Raw genomic sequence first — 18860 nt, forward strand, 5'->3', positions numbered from 1 at the left:
AGAGTACTCATTGGAAGGACTAATTCTGAAGCTGAAATTCCAATACTTTGGCCACCTGATGTGAAGAACTAACTCCTTGCAAAAGACCCTGATGCTGGGAAAGTTTGAAGGCAGGAGGAGAAGGGTTCAACAGAGGATGAGATGGTTGGATGGCATCACTGACTCAATGGACATGAGTTTGAGCAAGCTCCAGGAGTTGGTGATTGACAGGGAAGCCTGTTGTGCTGTAGTCCATGGGGTCACAAAGAGTCAGACAAGACTGAGCAACTGAACTGAACTGATTATGGCAATATACTTTACTGACATTTTTTGTTTTTGTTTTTGTTTTTCTTTCTTTTGGAAACACTGAGTCAACAGAGAATAACAAAGCCACAAGACACATGCTTAATATGTGAGTCAAAAAATCAAGCATTTGTGAGTTTTATGATTTTTCTGCAATAAGGTTGTACCTTAGGATGATGCTAGAAAATAAAGGCAAATGATTTGTGAGAAATGAAATAAACTGTGAGAGTGTATTTTAAATTATTCTATTTTGGAACACAAGTGTCTTGTCTCTCATCACTCTCTTTATCTCTGTATCTATCTCTCTCTGTTTCTCTGTATGTCTCTATCTCTTTATCTCTCTGTCTCCGTCTCTCACACACAAACACAAAAGATTATTTTTTCACATTCAAATAATCTTCTTACAAAAGTTTGATGGTATATTTAAAACTTACCTGAATGTGCCACAATTTTGTAAACGATTTTAAAATGAATTTCTCCTGGAGAAATATCCATGCAAACGAGTTGAAAGTGTATTGCATACTGTGAAATGGAATGGACATAAATTCATGAACCATGGCCTTACTGCTTACTTTATTTCAATGTTCAGTTAATAGTGACTTTTCCTGATACTTTGTGCATGTATGGAAATTAATTAGAGAAAAAGATGAACAAGAGGTTCAGTCATGGAAAGTTTTGTGGAGAGGGGAAAAAAAGGAAATCTCAAATGCACCCAGCTAGCCATCAAGAGGAAACTGCAAACCTGGTTGAGAAAGCACAGGTCCAGAAAAAAAAAAATACCAACAACACTGAAACACAGAGGGTCTCCTTCATGGCTCAGCAGAGCTTGAATTGACCACCCAAGAAGCCAAGAAGCAGCACTTTGGATATGGTAGTCAAGAGGAAGGAAACATATGTTGCTAAGGTTTGAGTGTTAGCTGTAGTAGTATTTTGGTATATAAACTAGTATTCAATATAAAGAAGAGTAATTACTTTCATAGCTTGAAGATGTTTTCCTAATTTTTTTAACTTTAATTTTGTTTCTTGTTCTACTATTGTTCATTATTTCTTTTGGATTTCCTAGTAGGTAATTATATTCAGAGTACATCATGAGAAACCCTGGGCTGGAAGAAGCACAAGCTGGAATCAAGATTAATGGGAGAAATATCAATAACCTCAGATATGCAGATGACACCACCCTTATGGCAGAAAGTGAAGAGGAACTAAAAGGCCTCTTGATGAAAGTGAAAGTGGAGAGTAAAAAAGTTGGTTTAAAGCTCAACATTCAGAAAACAAAGATCATGGCATCTGGTCCCATCACTTCATGGGAAATAGATGGGAAAACAGTGGAAACAGTGTCAGACTTTATTTTGGGGGGCTACAAAATCACTGCAGATGGTGATTGCAGCCAGGAAATTAAAAGACGCTTACTCCTTGGAAGGAAAGTTATGACCAACCTAGATAGCATATTCAAAAGCAGAGACATTACTTTGCCAACAAAGGTCTGTCTAGTCAAGGCTATGGTTTTTCCTGTGGTCATGTATGGATATGTGAGTTGGACTGTGAAGAAAGCTTAGCACCAGAGAATTGATGCTTTTGAACTGTGGTGTTGGAGAAGACTCTTGAGAGTCCCTTGGACTGCAAGGAGATCCAACCAGTCCATTTGGAAGGAGATCAGCCCTGGGATTTCTTTGGAAGGAATGATGCTACAGCTGAAACTCTAGTACTTTGGCCACCTCATGCGAAGAGTTGACTCATTGGAAAAGACTCTGATGCTGGGAGGGATTGAGGTCAGGAGAAAAAGGGAACGACAGAGGATGAGATGGCTGGATGGCATCACCTACTCGATGGACGTGAGTCTGGGTGAACTCCGGGAGTTGGTGATGGACAGGGAGGCCTGGCGTGCTGCAAAGAGTGGGACACAACTGAGCAACTGAACTGAACTGAATGATAACATCTTGAAATATGACATCTATAACTTTTAATTTTAGATATGTATGTCTCTCTATTTATTTATTTATTTGTTTACTTCCTTCACTGCTTTTGTTGTTGACTCTTAGGAGTATTAGCATGCATCATTATCCTCTCCCTTTTTTTAATAGGAAGTCTTTTAATATATGATCACCAGGAATGTTCTTTTATGGTGACCTATTTTAACAAAATAAGAACAATTCCTTTAATTTATTATTTACTATGAATATTGAGTCTGGGAACTTAGTTTGGAATTATGTATTGCAATCATTATGATTTGGTTAACTACTAATTTTGTTCTATTGATATTTCCCTGTAATGTTTGAACACAGTGTTTTGCAGTAATTTTTCTCTGAGTATACTGGTGACTCTTGAAACACTAGGATGGGTTGCTCAAGGACTTTTTTTTTTTCTTCACTTTACAATATTGTATTTGTTTTGCCATACATCAACATGCATCCGTCACGGGTGTACACGTGTTACCCATCCTGAACCCCCCTCCCACCTCCCTTCCCATACCATCCCTCTGGGGCATCCCAGTGCACCAGCCCCCAGCTTCCTGCATCCTGCCTCGAACCTGGACTGGCAATTCATTTCTTATATGATATTATGCATGTTTTAATGCCCTTCTCCCAAATCATCCCCCCCACACACAAAGTCCAAAAGACTGTTCTATACATCTGTGTCTCTTTTGCTGTCTCACATACAGGGTTGTCATTACCATCTTTCTAAATTCCATATATATGCATTAGTATACTGTATTGGTGTTTTTTCTTTCTGGCTTACTTCACTCTGTATAATAGGCTCCAGTTTCATCCACCTCATTAGAACTGATTCAAATGTATTCTTTTTAATGGCTGAGTAATACTCCATTATATATATGTACCACAGCTTTCTTATCCATTCATCTGCTGATGGACATTTAGGTTGCTTCCATGTCCTGGCTATTATAAACAGTGCTGCGATGCACATTGGGGTACATGTGTCTCTTTCAATTCTGGTTTCCTCAGTGTGTATGCCCAGCAGTGGGATTGCTGGGTCGTATGGCAGTTCTATTTCCAGTTTTTTAAGGAATCTCCACACTGTTCTCCATAGTGGCTGTACTAGTTTGCATTCCCACCAACAGTGTAACCTATTTTGATATGCTCTGGTTTCAGTTTGTCAAGGTTTAATTAACATTGACATTGACGATATCATAATGATAGTGGACCAGAAATATCTCACATGTCCCTTTGGGAATTAGTGTCACATTTTTAATAGCAATTTAGTTAACTGTACATGTGTTTCTTTTATAGCTATTAGACTATGAAACAAGGTATGTAATATGCATATTATCTGTTTCTTGATGCCAGAATAGAACATGAGAAGTAAAACTTATTGGGAAGCAGCTGGTACACATGTATGTGCTTCTGTGTGTAAAATGGAAGTATGAAACTTTCCATGAAATTTATTTTTTCAGCCTGAAAAGATTTTACACTTCCTTGAGAAAAGAAAAAACAAAAAGTTTCATGAACTGTTTAGTTTACCAATCATTACCATAAATTTTTCAAAAACATTCTCTATTTTTATTTAAGAAATAATTTATATATGTGTATTAGTCTTATTTATTTGTACATTTGCCTTTTTTACCATTTTTGAATTTGTAAAATATACAGTCATTGCACTTACCAAATCTACCATTTTCTTAATCTTTGTTGTTTTCTTAAAATTTTTTTTTTATTACCCTTTTAGTTTACTTTATTATTTAAACATGCATTTTGGGGATTTGGAGTTAGTTTACTTATTTTTTCCAGTTTTTCTGAGTTTTTATTGAAAATATTTTAGTTTATCAGTTTTTTCTGATTATGTTTTAGTTGTATATGGAGGGGTTCATATGTAGTATTTTCTATTATTATTTTTTAGTCAATGGTTTGTTGTGTCCAGAGTTCTTTAGAACTTGCATGATTTTTTAGGTTTGCAGAGTTTTCTCCTTATTTTATGTTTATTTCTAATTTTAATACATTCTGATCAGTGATTTTTGGATTTCAGTTCTATTTTACTTTTAAAAAATCTTGTTGCATTATAACAAACTTGTTAATATTTGTTGTGTGGTTTTTGTGGCTGTACCATATATATTTGAAATGATACATTATTTCTACTTGATCGGTGCAAATATTTCTATGTGATTAAGCTTATTAGCAGTGTTAAAGTCTTTCTATCCTTTTGGCCAAGGCTCATCTCAGAGCCCATGTTATTTCTTATCTAATAATAGTGAGTGTTAACATATTTGTACTCTGTAAAAGAAAATTAATTAATATAGGCTAAATATTTACTAGTTAGAGCTCTCCCACCAGATGTTTAGATTTATTTAAAGTTGACAGATTCTTATTAAACCGCCATTATTCTTTCTTTATATGTGTGTCCTTAGTCCTTCAACAAGGAAAGAACAACTTTTGCTGTTTTGCAAAATTTCTCCAAGATTATAGTCCAACGGTCAATAATCCATTGTGATGATACAAGTTTGTATTATGATCTGCAATGCTTTTGAAACAAGAGGGAGCATTTCTGCAAGATCAGTGCAGAGGCTGGTCCCATAATTCAGCAATTCAAGTTAAGCAGAAAATGACACAAATGCTTCTTGTCTTTTAAAGAGCAGGTTTTTTTCCCTAAAATCCAATGTTCCTTCCTTCTTTCTTTTTTTTAAAAATAGAGAATGTAGAATGAACTAGGAGACTACAAAAACATATCAAGTGCTGATTTTTAAGGAATTGTTGAACAACTTTTTTTCTTTTTCTTTCATTTATTATTCTTTACAAGGGAAGAGAAAGTTTACCTCCAGATCTGTAAATTCTGTGGGGTATTTGAATTTTTTTTCCCACTCTCTTATCCCAAGCAGGGAATCTATTACACAGTTTTTTAAAAAATGTGAATGAATTAATGAATGAGTGGACAAATGGTTGTGATAAGCATCTATCACAAGACAAGGAAACATTAAATGGCTTCTAGAACTTTCTAGCTATGGTGGGATAGTAATACTCACAACCACAATTAATCTATTATTTACTACATGGCCATATTAATAAACTAGAAAGAAAAAATAAGGCCTTTAAGTGTAGACTTTCAAGAATTAGCCTAAACTAACTCTTTCTATAGTCTTTCTTGACAGAAACATATGGCTTGCTTTCACATTCAGAACATCACAAGGCTGTTTCCAGCATAGCTGCTTGGTGATGTAGCACAAAAGCTTAGAACTATGTTCCTATCATATTGGTTGATATCTTTCTGCTTCTCAAACTTTCCTTGACTTGTGTACTTTTGGTCAAGAAACTTCTCCTGGGTTTCTTAATCACTTATCATTTCAACCTACTATGTGCTGGTCTTTGAGTTCCCATCACTGGTGGTGGTGGTGGTTTAGTCACTAAGTTGTGTCTGACTCTTGTGATCTCATGGACTGTAGCCCACCAGGTTCAGAGGATCCATGGGATTTCCCAGGCAAGAATATTGGAGTGGTTTGCCATTTCCTTATCCAGGGGGTCTTCCAAACCCAGGGATCGTACCTGCATCTCCTGCATTGCAGGCAGATTCTCTACCTGACTGAGTCACTGGGGAAGCCCTTCCATCACTTAATATATGCTTAATAGCAGCAAGTTATTGAAATCTTGAAACCTAACAGGTATATATTACAGGCCATACTGTTTCTCCCAGAGTGAGACATTTTAGCTATTTTACATTTAACTAAGGATTTGTGGCAGATTCATGTTGATATATGGCAAAACCAATACAATATTGTAAAGTTAAAAATAAAATAAATTAAAAAAATAATAAAATTAAAAAAGAGAAATATCTTCATTCTGTCTAAAGTAAATAAAATCACAATATCAAATAATTAGGATAGTCTTATAAGACTTGAATAATTAACATTATAGAGTTGAGGGATAAAGGAAGGAAACGGGATAAAGGATAAAGTCAGATATTTAAATAGGCATTTTAATGTTTTGAGTATTATGCATCCTTGCCTGTTGTTCAGTTGCCTCTCTTCCAAGGTAGAGGTCCACGGACAATGGAATTTTAGAGGCTGCACAAACAATGGAGGTTTAAATACATAATGGAAAAGCAGTGGAGTTTATCCTAGGCATAAACTCCTGTGCTTGTCCTCTTCCTGAGGATCAATATTCTTTTACAGCCTGTAAAGATCTCAACGTCTGATTACAATCTAAAAAATAATAATAAATATGGCTATTGATTGCCCAAGGTCTAATTACATGAATTCTGAAAAACAGTCACTTTTTTTTCTTTTTAACTCAAGAAAGAGAGTCACAAAGCAGTTAATGAGGTGGTTCAGACTACACAACTCCTAATTAGTACAGCCTGTGTGGCCCTCTTATGGTGATTATTTTCTTGAGGGAAAAGTTTAAGTTTTATATTTGAGTATTAAACAAAACTTTTGCTTTCCTCTTGAAAAAAAAAAAAAGATTATGTGGAATATTCTCTGTGTTCTTAAACACATAAAAGCATTTGGTCCTATAGTCGTCTGCTCCTATACATGATGATCCATCTCTCTTGTGTGTACTGACTTAATCAGATGCCTTGATTATATGATTGAGTGAAATGGACTTCCTGCCAGTGTTGTCTATGTGTTATCAAACTCAAGTCCAGCTGTTCCCTGCTCAAAAGCCAGTAATCAAAGCACAAGTGTTGGTAGAGAAGAATGGTACTTTGTTCAGAAAATTTAACAATCTGGGGAGAAGATGGACTCTTGTCCAGATACCAATTCTGAATATCCTTCTCAGCCATGACAGTTTTTAAAGGAAAAAGGGCAAGCTATTTCAATTAATCTTTGGTAGGAGGTCAGGTTCCTTATCATTTTTGCATGGAGTGCAGACGTGCTGAATTCTCTGATCTGTTGGATAAACCGTCTTGCCCATGTGGTCTACTTACAACTGGATACTCTCTTGCCTACATGAGCCACCTGTACCTGTGGTGCCACATGCAGATTTACTAAGCGAAGTCTAGAGACAGTCATTCTGCATCTACTTAATTATTCATTCTTATTTTAATCCAGAAAAGAAATCAACATGTTAGGCACAGTATTGCATACATTTAATAGAGCATAAGTCAAGAGTTAGGTTAAATATTATCTGGAAATCTCATTTTTATAATTAAGGTTTAAGGGGAACAAAAACAGACAAACATGAGGCTAAAGAGCTGCTTACCTATGTCTGGACAAAGCATGGCAGAATCACTATAGGCATAAATTGTTCTGCAAATATCTTAGAAACAGCACTTTCATTAACACCTTTTGGGGTTTTTTTTGTTGTTGTTTGTTTTGTCTTTTTCTTTTAATCATATTTAACCCAGTATTTGAGTAAGGAAGACATAATTGAAAAAGAATTAGTCAAGTCTACCATGAGATTAGAATTACAGAGTAGGGGCCTGTCTCCTGAGAGAGTTGATCAAGCCGGACCATAAAAAGGGCTCACAACTTCCCAGCAATGAAAATGAGGAGGAAAATAGACTCATTTTCAAATGCTTATAGCTCCTAGGATAACAAAAAACACACTAATCCTAGGGCTCAGCCCTGAGAGACTTTCTGGACACATGTAGTAAATAGAATGCTTTCTATTTGTATAAGATTTTTTTTATATACACTTTTGACAATCATAACCTACATTAATAAAGTACAGTGGTTAAGATCATGGCTCCATGAATGCTTGCTTTCTTTCTTCACTTTTCCAATTTTAAGTTAAAATATAATTTTTTATTACTCTTGTCTGAACCTGGAAAATCTAGTTTACATACTTTAATTTTTTCTTCAGGCTTTTAATAAGTGGACTGTTATAAGTAACTGTGTGCTAAAGCTAAAATCTTTAGTATATTAAAAATAATCCTCCTATACACTCAACCTCTACCATAACCAACTTAAGCCAAACTTTCATACGGTTAAACTGATTCACTGCATGCTGGTAAATTTTAATATGAAAGAAGGCTCAGAAAGTCAAATAACTTCATGAGTTAGAGTAAGTTTATTTTGTTGTTGTTGTTTTTTTAATTGAAGCATAGTAGATTTACAATGTCGTGGCAATCTGCTGTACAACAAAGTGGACTCATTTATATACATATGCTGCTGCTAAGTCGCTTCAGTCGTGTCCGACTCTATGCGATCCCATAGACGGCAGCCCACCAGGCTCCCCTGTCCCTGGGATTCTCCAGGCAAGAACATTGGAGTGGGTTGCCATTTCCTTCTCCAATGCATGAAAGTGAAAAGTCAAAGTGAAGTCGCTCAGTCGTGTCCTACTCTTTACAACCCCATGGACTCCAGCCTACCAGGCTCCTCCGTCCAGGCAAGAGTTCTGGAGTGGGGTACCATTATCTTCTCCGTTATATACATATAGACATCACTTTATATATTCTTTTCCATTATGGTTTATCAAAGAGTCCTGAAAAAGTTCCCTGTGCTACACAGTAGGACTTTGTCTTTTAGTTTTCTGTATATCATAGTTTGCATCTGCTAACCCCAAACTCTTAATCCTTCCCTCTCCTAAGCCCCAACCCCTTGGCAACCACAAGTCTGTTCTCTGTATCTGTTAGTCTGTTTCTGTTTTGTAGATAAGTTCATATGTGCCATATTTTAGATTCCACAATAAAGTGATATCATGTAGTATTTGTCTTTCTCTTTCTGACTTACTTTACTTCGTACGATAATTTCTAATTGCACCCATGTTCCTGCATAAGGCATGATTTCATTCTTTTTATGGCTGATTAGTATTCCATTGTATGGAATATATGTATGTACCCCATCTTCTTTATCCACTCATCTGTCCATGAAGATGTAGATTGTTTCCATGTCTTAGCTATTGTGAATAGTGATGCTATGAAATAGGGGTACATGTATCTTTTTTTTTTTTCTATTTTTAAACTTTACATAATTGTATTAGTTTTGCCAAATATTGAATTATAGTTTTGTCTGGGTATGTATCCAGGAGTAGGATTGCTAGATCATATAGTAATTCTATTTTTAGTTTTCTGAGAAATCTCCACCCACAGTTTTCCATAGTGGATGCATCAACTTACATTCACATCTACAGTGTATGAGGGTACCTTTTTCTCCAGCATTTTTATTTATAGACTTTTCAGTGACCACCATTCTCACCTGTGTGAGGTGGTACCTCACTGTAGATTTGATTTGTATGGGAAATAGATGGGGAAACAGTGTCAGACTTTATTTTTCTGGGCTCCAAAATCACTGCAGATGGTGACTGCAGCCATGAAATTAAAAGATGCTTACTCCTTGGATGGAAAGTTATGACTAACCTAGATAGCATATTCAAAAGCAGAGACATTACTTTGCCAACAAAGGTTCGTCTAGTCAAGGCTATGGTTTTTCCTGTGGTTATGTATGGATGTGAGAGTTGGACTGTGAAGAAGGCTGAGCACCGAAGAGTTGATGCTTTTGAACTGTGGTGTTGGAAAAGACTCTTGAGAGTCCCTTGAACTGTAAGGAGATCCAACCAGTCCATTCTGAAGGAGATCAGCCCTGGGATTTCTTTGGAAGGAATGATGCTAAAGCTGAAACTCCAGTACTTTGGCCACCTCATGTGAAGATTTGACTCATTGGAAAAGACTCTGCTGCTGGGAGGGATGGGGGCAGGAGGAGAAGGGGATGACAGAGGATGAAGTGGCTGGATGGCATCACTGACTCGATGGACGTGAGTCTGAGTGAACTCCGGGAGTTGGTGATGGACAGGGAGGCCTGGTGTGCTGCGAATCATGGGGTCGCAAAGAGTCAGACATGAGTGAGCGACTGATCTGATCTGAAAGTGTGTGTTGCTTAGCTGTGTCCAATTCTTTGTGGCCCCATGGATTGTAGCCCACCAGGCTCCTCTATCGATGGGATAGGCAAGAATTTTGGAATGGGCTGCCATTTCCTACTCCAGGAGACATCAATTCAGGTATGGAACCCACATCTGCATTGCCAGGTGGACGCTTTACCACTAGCATCACCTGGTGGCGAAGAGGAACTAAAGTAACTTGATGAAGGCAAAGGAGGAGAGTGAAAAAGCTGGCTTAAAACTCAAAGTTCAAAACTCTAAGATCATGGCATCTGGTCCCATCACTTCATGGCAAATAGATGGGGAAACAATGGAAACAGTGACAGACATTATCTGGGGGGGGGGGCTCCAAAATCACTACAGTTGTTGACTGTAGCCATGAAACTAAAAGACGCTTGCTCCTTGGAAGAAATGCCATGACACACCTAGACAGTGTGTTAAAAAGCAGAGACATTACTTTGCCAACAAAGCTCCGTCTAGTCAAGACTATGTTTTTTTTTTTCCACTAGTCACCTATGAATGTTCAAGTTGGACCATAAAGCAGGCTGAGTGCTGAAGAATTGATGGTTTTGAACTGTGGTGTTGGAAAAGATTCAAAGAGTCCCTTGAATAGCAAGGAGTTCATACCAGTCCATGCTAAAGGAAATCAGTCCTGAATATCCATTGGAAGGACTGATACTGAAGCTGAAGCTCCAATCTTTGGCCACCTGATGTGAAGAGCTGACTCATTAGAAAAGACCTTGATACTGCGAAAGACTGAAGGCAGGAGGAGAAGGGGAAAACAGATGAGATGGTTGGAAGGAATCACTGACTCAATGGACATGACTTTGAGCAAACTCCAGGAGACGGTGAAGGACAGGGGAGTCTGGTGTGCTGTAGTCCATGGGGTCACAAAGAGTTGGACACATCTGTGCTACTGAACAACAACAAGTGCCACCTACGAAGCCATTTCTCAAATAAGGTGCTGAACATCTTTTCCTGTGCTTATTGGCTATCTGTATGTCTTCTTTGGAGAAATGCCTATTAAGGTTTTCTGTACACATTTTAATTGTTTGTTGTTGTTGTTGTTGTTGAGTTGTATGAACAGCTTGTATATTTTGGAGATTTAGCCTTTATCTGTCACATCATTTGAAAATATTTTTTTTTCTCATTCCATAAGTTGTCATTATGGTTTCTTTACTGTACAAAATCTTGTAAGTTTGATTAGATCCGATTGCATATTTTGTTTTTTTGTCTATTGTCTTGGCAGACTGACCTAAGAAAACATTTTGACAATTTATGTCAGAGAATATTTTGCCTGTGTTCTCATATAGGAGTTTATGGTATCATGTCTTATATTTAAGTCTCAGTCATTTTGAGTTTATGTTTGTGCAGGGCATGAGAGTGTGTTCTAATTTCATTGATGTCCATGCAAATGTTCAAACTTCACACCACCACTTGCTGAAGAGACTTTTTCCCATTTTATATTCTTCCCTCTTTTGTTGAAGATTAATTGACTTTACATGTGTGGGTTTGTTTCTGGGCTCTCTACTGTGTTCCATTGACCCATATGTCTGTTCTTGTACTAGTACTACACTTTTTTGATTTCTGTGGCTTTGCAGTATTGTCCGAAGTCTGGAAGTGGAATAAATTTTACCCGGTGTTCACCACAAAACTTAGATGTCATTGTATGATTTTCTGCTCAAGATATTCTAGTGCAGCAGCATCCAATATAAATGAAATGAAAGCCACATTTCAATGTAAAATTTTCTAGTGGCATCACAAAAAAAGTGAACTGAAACAGATGAAACTAAAGGTAATACTTATTTTGTTGAATCCAAAATATCAAAAGAATTATCAATAGGAATTCAATATTAAATTGTTAATGATATATTTTTCTTTTTTCATATATGAAAGCTTCAGAACACAGTCTGCAATTTACACATAAAGTACAGCACATTTCAGTTTGGACTAGACACACTTCAGAGTCTCCAAAGCCACAGGTGGTGAGTAGTTACCCCACTAGGCCACACAGCTCCCTCATCTCAAGGAGTAGGGATTAGCTCTCTTGTTAAGGTACAAGTAAAGAAAACTCATTTTGCTGAGTAATTTTTCCAGCCGATTTCAGATCCCAATACCAGGCTGACCTCACTGTGTGTGAGTGGCACCCATGTAATTCAATACACAAGTCTCACAACACGTGAACTAGGTTTGCTGATTCCCACCAGTCAAGGATGGGACGTTATGACAGTGCCAAAGTGTTTAAAGTCTTCCTGAATGTAAGCTCTCAATCCCTGCAATTGTCTTCTAACTGGCCAATATCAAGTAAATCCAGAACTCCCTGTGATTCTACTCCCTGAGTAGCACTGCTTGCTCTATAAGAATCCCAGAAGTTGAAACTTATAAAAGAAATACAATTTTTACAGAAGAAAAATATTCATTAAAGAAATGTCTAATTATAAAAACAGTTGCACTCAATCTTACGTCATCAATAAATCTGTTCATCAAACTAGTAACTTTGTAGGCATGTATTAATTATTAAATGCTGTGAAATCATGTAATATGATACCATGTAATTAGAGAGAAAATTACTTGAAAATTTAAATGGCAAACTCACTGAAATGTTGAAACTCACTGAAATGCTGAGATATTTTTGACCACTTGGAAAAATAATGCCTAAAAGTGTTTTTCGAACTCAATCTTCTTTCTGGTTGTGTGCTAAACTAGAATGTCACTTATAGGCTGTAGTAGCATGTTCTTTCCTTACAAAATTTGATTAGAAAAATTGTATACTAGCAAAATAAAATTGGCAGTCTTTTTCTAAAAAGGCCATTGACATGATTACATTGGATTTGATTAAAACCAAAAAAAAATTAATGACTTCTTCATTTTATAATGTTAATCTTTTCATACCAATGGAAAGTGTATAAAATTTTGTCTGTAAATGGTAAAAACCATAATTACCAAATACTTTGCTTATCTTTTCTTTAAAATTGTCATACTGAAAAATTGATGTGCAAGCTGATGTTTGCACATGTGCACTTTAAAATATGGTTTATTATATATGAACATCTGCTCCATTCTAATCCAGAATATCAACAGGGAAGGTGCAATAGAATATTAAGTGTTGCCCACATCATTACTGTTACAATGAGTAAGATAAATATTTGAACATAATGGTGTACTTTATCATAAAAACATATTGAGGTTATTTGGGGAATTCATAATGTTTCATTTAATCAAACAAAAAAGCACAGCATGAAGTGGGTAGAGAATGGGCTATTGAACTGGGAGCTGTTTCCCTTGCTGTGACATTCAGTAAAATCCTATTAACTCAGACCCTTCATAGTTTGGGATAATTAAGGTTATCCAAACATGATACATTTGACTTTAAGTTAGGAAAAATTTGGAAATAATAACTTTATTTATGAGTTATAAAAGTATTGTACATGAGAAGGGAGAATGTGGAATAATCAAAGAAGTTTCAAAACAAAAGCAAATATAAACAAAACACAACTGTCTCTGCATAAATATGAATTCATATTGCTATGAATTCAGAAGATGCTATTGACTGGGAAAGATACAGAGTCTATGTCTAATACCAGGGTGTGATTTTAGCCCCCACAACCTTCCACCATGTGCTGCCTGACCATCACTGGAATTTTGGTCCTCTGCATGTTCACTTTTAAAGAGTGGAAGAGATGCTTATTGACTTTTCTGCCAGATTTGAGTGTCTATAATCCAAATTTGTATAAGTTAAATAATATTTGGGTTTAGGATACATTGTTATGTAATTGAGATAATTGGGCATTTTTTTCTCATTTAATAAATTAGAACTTATGCAGTATATTCTCTATAAGGTTTTCTTTTCATATTTTCTTACTTTTATTCAAAATTAGATAAACCAGCAGGTGAACATTAGTCTCATATTTATAAATCTTCCTTAAACTTGTTCAGTGAAATAAAGCATTATATTTTATTTTATGTTAATTTAATATTTATGTTAATTTAGTACTTTTGCAAATACATTAATGGATTTAATATAATATTGTATTTCAATCCAATGCAACATTTTAAATATGACTTAAAATATAGTTAAAAGTAAACACTTATTTTGAAGTCTTTCTGGTCCTGTAAGCCTGTCTTGATCATCCACCCAAGACTGACTGTCTTATAATCCACATTAGAAATATGAATTTTTAGCTTCCAAAAGGGTGTATCATATGATCCACATAGAGCTGGAAGAAAGTGTGTTAGAATTCCTATCTCTATTTTTATTTTACCTGATTATATTTTCTATTTTGCCACACATTTTATAAAAATATATTATCTTTTCATAGAGCTTAGCAGATTTGTCATTTAAAAATAAATGTTGATGATATATTTAAATTGTATTTACTAATAGGGTACATATTCACAAAAGCTGGGAATCAACTCTCTAAACATGCTGTCCAGTAGAAATATAAACATCATGTATAAGTTTACATTTCCTAGAAACTACATTAAAAGAAAGACTATATTATCTAATATATCTAGCATATTATCCTTTTGACATATAAAATGTAATTGCATCTGTGATATTATTTACATTGTTTTATATATTTTGTACTATATCTTGGAAACCCAGTGTGCATTTTACACTTCCCACCCATCTCTGGACTAGTCATACTTCAAAATGTACAATAATTACATGTAGCACGTAGCTATCATCCCATGTGACTCAGTTCTCACAAAAACACAAAGAAGTTCTTCCTCCAGTTGGTTTGGTCTTGATCCTTGCATTTCCTCCCAGTCCTTGGATCTTCATATTGTAGTCCCACCCCTGTATCAGTCTCTGCATCTTGAATTTGATCTGCACACAACATGTATAGCTTCCTGTTCTCAATGATTTTGCTACATCTTAGCTCTACTGCCAACTTGGATTTAGAGAACTATTCCCAGCTACCTCTAGGGAACACATTAGCCTATAAAATGTTCAGATTATGTTATTAAATTGAAGTATAGTTCATTTATAGTATAATAATTTAAAGTGTACATCAAAGTGATTATTTTATTTTATGTCTGTGATCTACATACAGAAAGTTGTATATGTAAGTTATTTTATCTTTTTTTTAGATTCCATTTATAAGTGATATCATATAATATTTGTCTTTCTCTGTTGGACTTACTTTACTCAGTATGATGATCTCTGGCTCCCTCCATGTTGCTGCAAATGGCATTATTTCTTTCTTTTCTATGGCTAAGTAATATTCCACTGTATGTGTATACCATGTCTTCTTCATCCATTCTTCTCTTGATGGACACTTAGGTTGCTTCCATATCTTGGCAATTTTGTAAATAGTGCTGTTATGAACCTTGAAGTACATGCATATTTTTGAATTAGTGCTTCTCTGGATATACACCCAGATGTGGTATTGTAGTATCATACTGTATCTCTATTTTTGAGAAGTTCAGATGTTGCTTCCTAACTTTTATCATTTCTATTAACTCTTGCTTATCAAGCCCCAGTTGACTGAATTATTTCCTGTCTCAATAGTTATCAACTATACTTCTCCAAACTGGACTAAATTTTTTCTTTGCATACATGTTTTCTTTTTATACAATAATGGTGGTCATTATTTTAATTCACAGAAAAGGAAAAAGAGAAGAAAACAATCAACCATATAAATTAATTTTCCCAATTAAAAAAATTCTATAAACCTATTTCTAAAAATATTGTCCCTCTCTCCACCCTGTTTATTTCTCTCTACTGACTACTAGTATTTGATGAAATAAATTTAATACAGGGAAATTATTGATAATGGCACATATTAAAAAATGTCTTTTAGAAATGTACATATTTTAAATTATGTAGCCTGACCTCTTCCAGCTTCTTTTAGTTTATTAGTATGTGAGCCCCAAGATTGCAAATTTTTAACTGTGGTACCCATAAGATTTCCTAGAGTGGATGATACATGTTTGGCTTGCAAAAGATATTTATTACTTAAATAAATTTTTTAAGTCAACTTTTCTGTTCATAATATTTCTCCTGCAGATCAAATGTTTCACAGTACATTTCCACAATTAGTGCCATTACTATTGCTTCATAACCAAATTGGTTTGAGGATCAGTTGGTATTAATATACATATACTAGTCTATATGTAATAGATAAACTACTAAGATCTACTGTATAGCACAGGGAACTATACACAATATTTTGTAATAACCTATGAAGGAAAACAATTGGGAAATATATACATGGGCTTCCCAGGCTGTTCAGCCCCTCTACATTTTATGGAGTGTAGAGTGCCTCACCACTTGAAGACAGTTGGTAGTGCTTGCCTTGAGATGACCATGCTTTATCACTTATCTCTTTCTTTTAAGAACTACATTTGCCCAAGGTGTCAGGATTTTTTCATGGCCCCTTCCCATACTTGTAAGCTTCATGATTCTTTTGTTCTGAAATTGATACATAGTTGACTTACAAAGTTTTGCTAGTTTCAGGTACACAGCAAACTGATTCAATTATATATGTTTATATATGTTATTGCTGTTGTTTAGTTGTTATGTTGGACTGCTTGCAAACCTATGGACTGTAGCCTGCCAGGCTCCTCTGTCCATGCAATTTCCCAAGCAAGAATACTGGAGTGCGTTGATTGAGAGGATGTTCCTGACCGAAGGATCATACCCATGTCTCCTGCTTGACAGGCAGATTCTTTACCTCTGAACCGCCTGGGAACCCATATATATTTACCAATTGTTTTCCTTTATAGATTATTGCAAAATATTGAGTATAGTTCCCTGTGCTATACAGTAGGCCTTAGTTGTTTATTTCACATAGAGTAGTGTGTATATCGGAGAAGGCAATAGCACCCCACTCCAGTACTCTTGCCTGGAAAATCCCATGGATGGAGGAGCCTGATAGGCTGCAGTCCATGGGGTTGCTAAGAGTGAGACACGACTGAGAGTCTTCACTTTCTCTGTTCACTTTCATGCACTGGAGATGGAAATGGCAACCCACTCCAGTGTTCTTGCCTGGAGAATCCCAGGGACGGGGGAGCCTGGTGGGCTGCCGTCTATGGAGTCGCACAGAGTCGGACACGACTGAAGCGACTTAGCAGCAGCAGCAGCAGTGTGTATATACTAATAACAAACTTCTAAGTTATCTCTCCCCCTTTCCCTTTGGTAACCTTAAGTTTGTTTTCTATGTCTGTGGGTTTATTTGTTTTGTAAATAAATTCGTTTGTATCTTTTATTTAGAGTCTACACATAAGTGATACGATGTTTGTCTTTCTCTGTCTGACTTACTTCACTTAGTATGATAATCTCTAGGTTCATCCATGTTGCTGCAAATGGCATTATTTCATTCTTTTTATGGCTGAGTAATATTTTCTTGTGTATATATTGCATGTTTTTTATCCATTAAGAACAAAAGTAGAAAGAGAAGGAAAATATGAAGTCAGTCCACTGGATTAAATGAGAAATTTAAGTATAATCTTTATTCAATTATCACTTTCTCTTATACTTCAGAAACGATTATCTTCATTGTTTCATTTTTTTCTCAGATTAAGATATGATCACCATCATTATTCTTTTCCTCTTCTAGACAGTGAAACGCATTTGCTGCATTTATCTCCCTTAGAGTTATATACCATTCTGTTTTCTTTGTAACAAAGTCAGTATGCTTGTGAAATAGAATCTTTTGTATATTTTGACTATAAAGTGGTGCACACACATACTTTTTGAACACTATAATTTTAGTTATTGTTACTTTATTTTATTTATTGTATCTCATTGTACATTAACGTGAATGAATTACAATTTAGGTAATCAATGTTTGATAAAATCAATCATTTAACTCTGGTGAAAGTCTTTTCCCATTACCTCTTTGCCTTTTCATATTCTTTTTTCATTTTGTTTCTATTAACTTTATATGGCTGATATAGGACAGCTTCTTTATGTGCCTCACTTCTGAATATATTACAGTAAAATGATTATATTATTTAGATTTTAGAGAAGAAAAGCAAATCCCACTAGAGCCTTATAGAAAATATAGCATTCTGAGACTGGATTTCACACGCACAGTTGAGTATTCTCCAAGCAAACTGAAGTCATTGTTTCTGGTCAGTGATTGAGGTCAATGGGTCAGGTGGGAGCTGAGAAATGGAATTTGTAAACATGGATGTTTTATGGGCCATATAAGCTAGAGAAACGCATATGAAGAAAGCTTTATAAAGCATTATTTTCCAGAGAGATGAGATATCTATGAGGGATCTAATGAATTTGTGAAATGGTAGTTGAGGAATTAATTGGCCCTTGATTCTTTTTTTTTTTTTTTAATAAAATAAGGGCAGTATCTGGGAACAATTTTAATTCTTTTGTATCTCTGTTTCATTTTGTGATCCCAGCATTATACTCCCCCCATCCTAAAAAAAAAAAAAATCTCCAGAAAGGCAAGCAGGCACAGTCCATGAATAGAATACCAGCTAACTCATCTTTTAATTCTTTTGTATCTCTCAACAAAGAGATAATTCTTTGTATCTCTCTTTCATTTGGTGATCCCAGCATTATACCCTGCAAATGTCCAGAAAGGCAACCAGGCACAATCCATGAACAGAACACCAGCTAAATCATCAAATATATACACATCTAGAGAACCATACAGAGTATTTCATTTTACAGCAGCATCATCCTTTTTACCCTGTGGAATCAGCCTCAGATGAGCTTTTTTTCCTACATGTCTTTTCCCCTCTTCCTATTTCAACATTCTTACACAGTTGATGTGCTGCTCACACTGACCTTTTCCTGTTCTGGCCAAGTGCTTTCTGATCAAGACTGTTCAGGTATCATTCCTCCTTCTT

This window comes from Bos indicus, chromosome 2 (genome assembly GCF_029378745.1).
Source record: "Bos indicus isolate NIAB-ARS_2022 breed Sahiwal x Tharparkar chromosome 2, NIAB-ARS_B.indTharparkar_mat_pri_1.0, whole genome shotgun sequence".
Classification (NCBI taxonomy): domain Eukaryota; kingdom Metazoa; phylum Chordata; class Mammalia; order Artiodactyla; family Bovidae; genus Bos; species Bos indicus.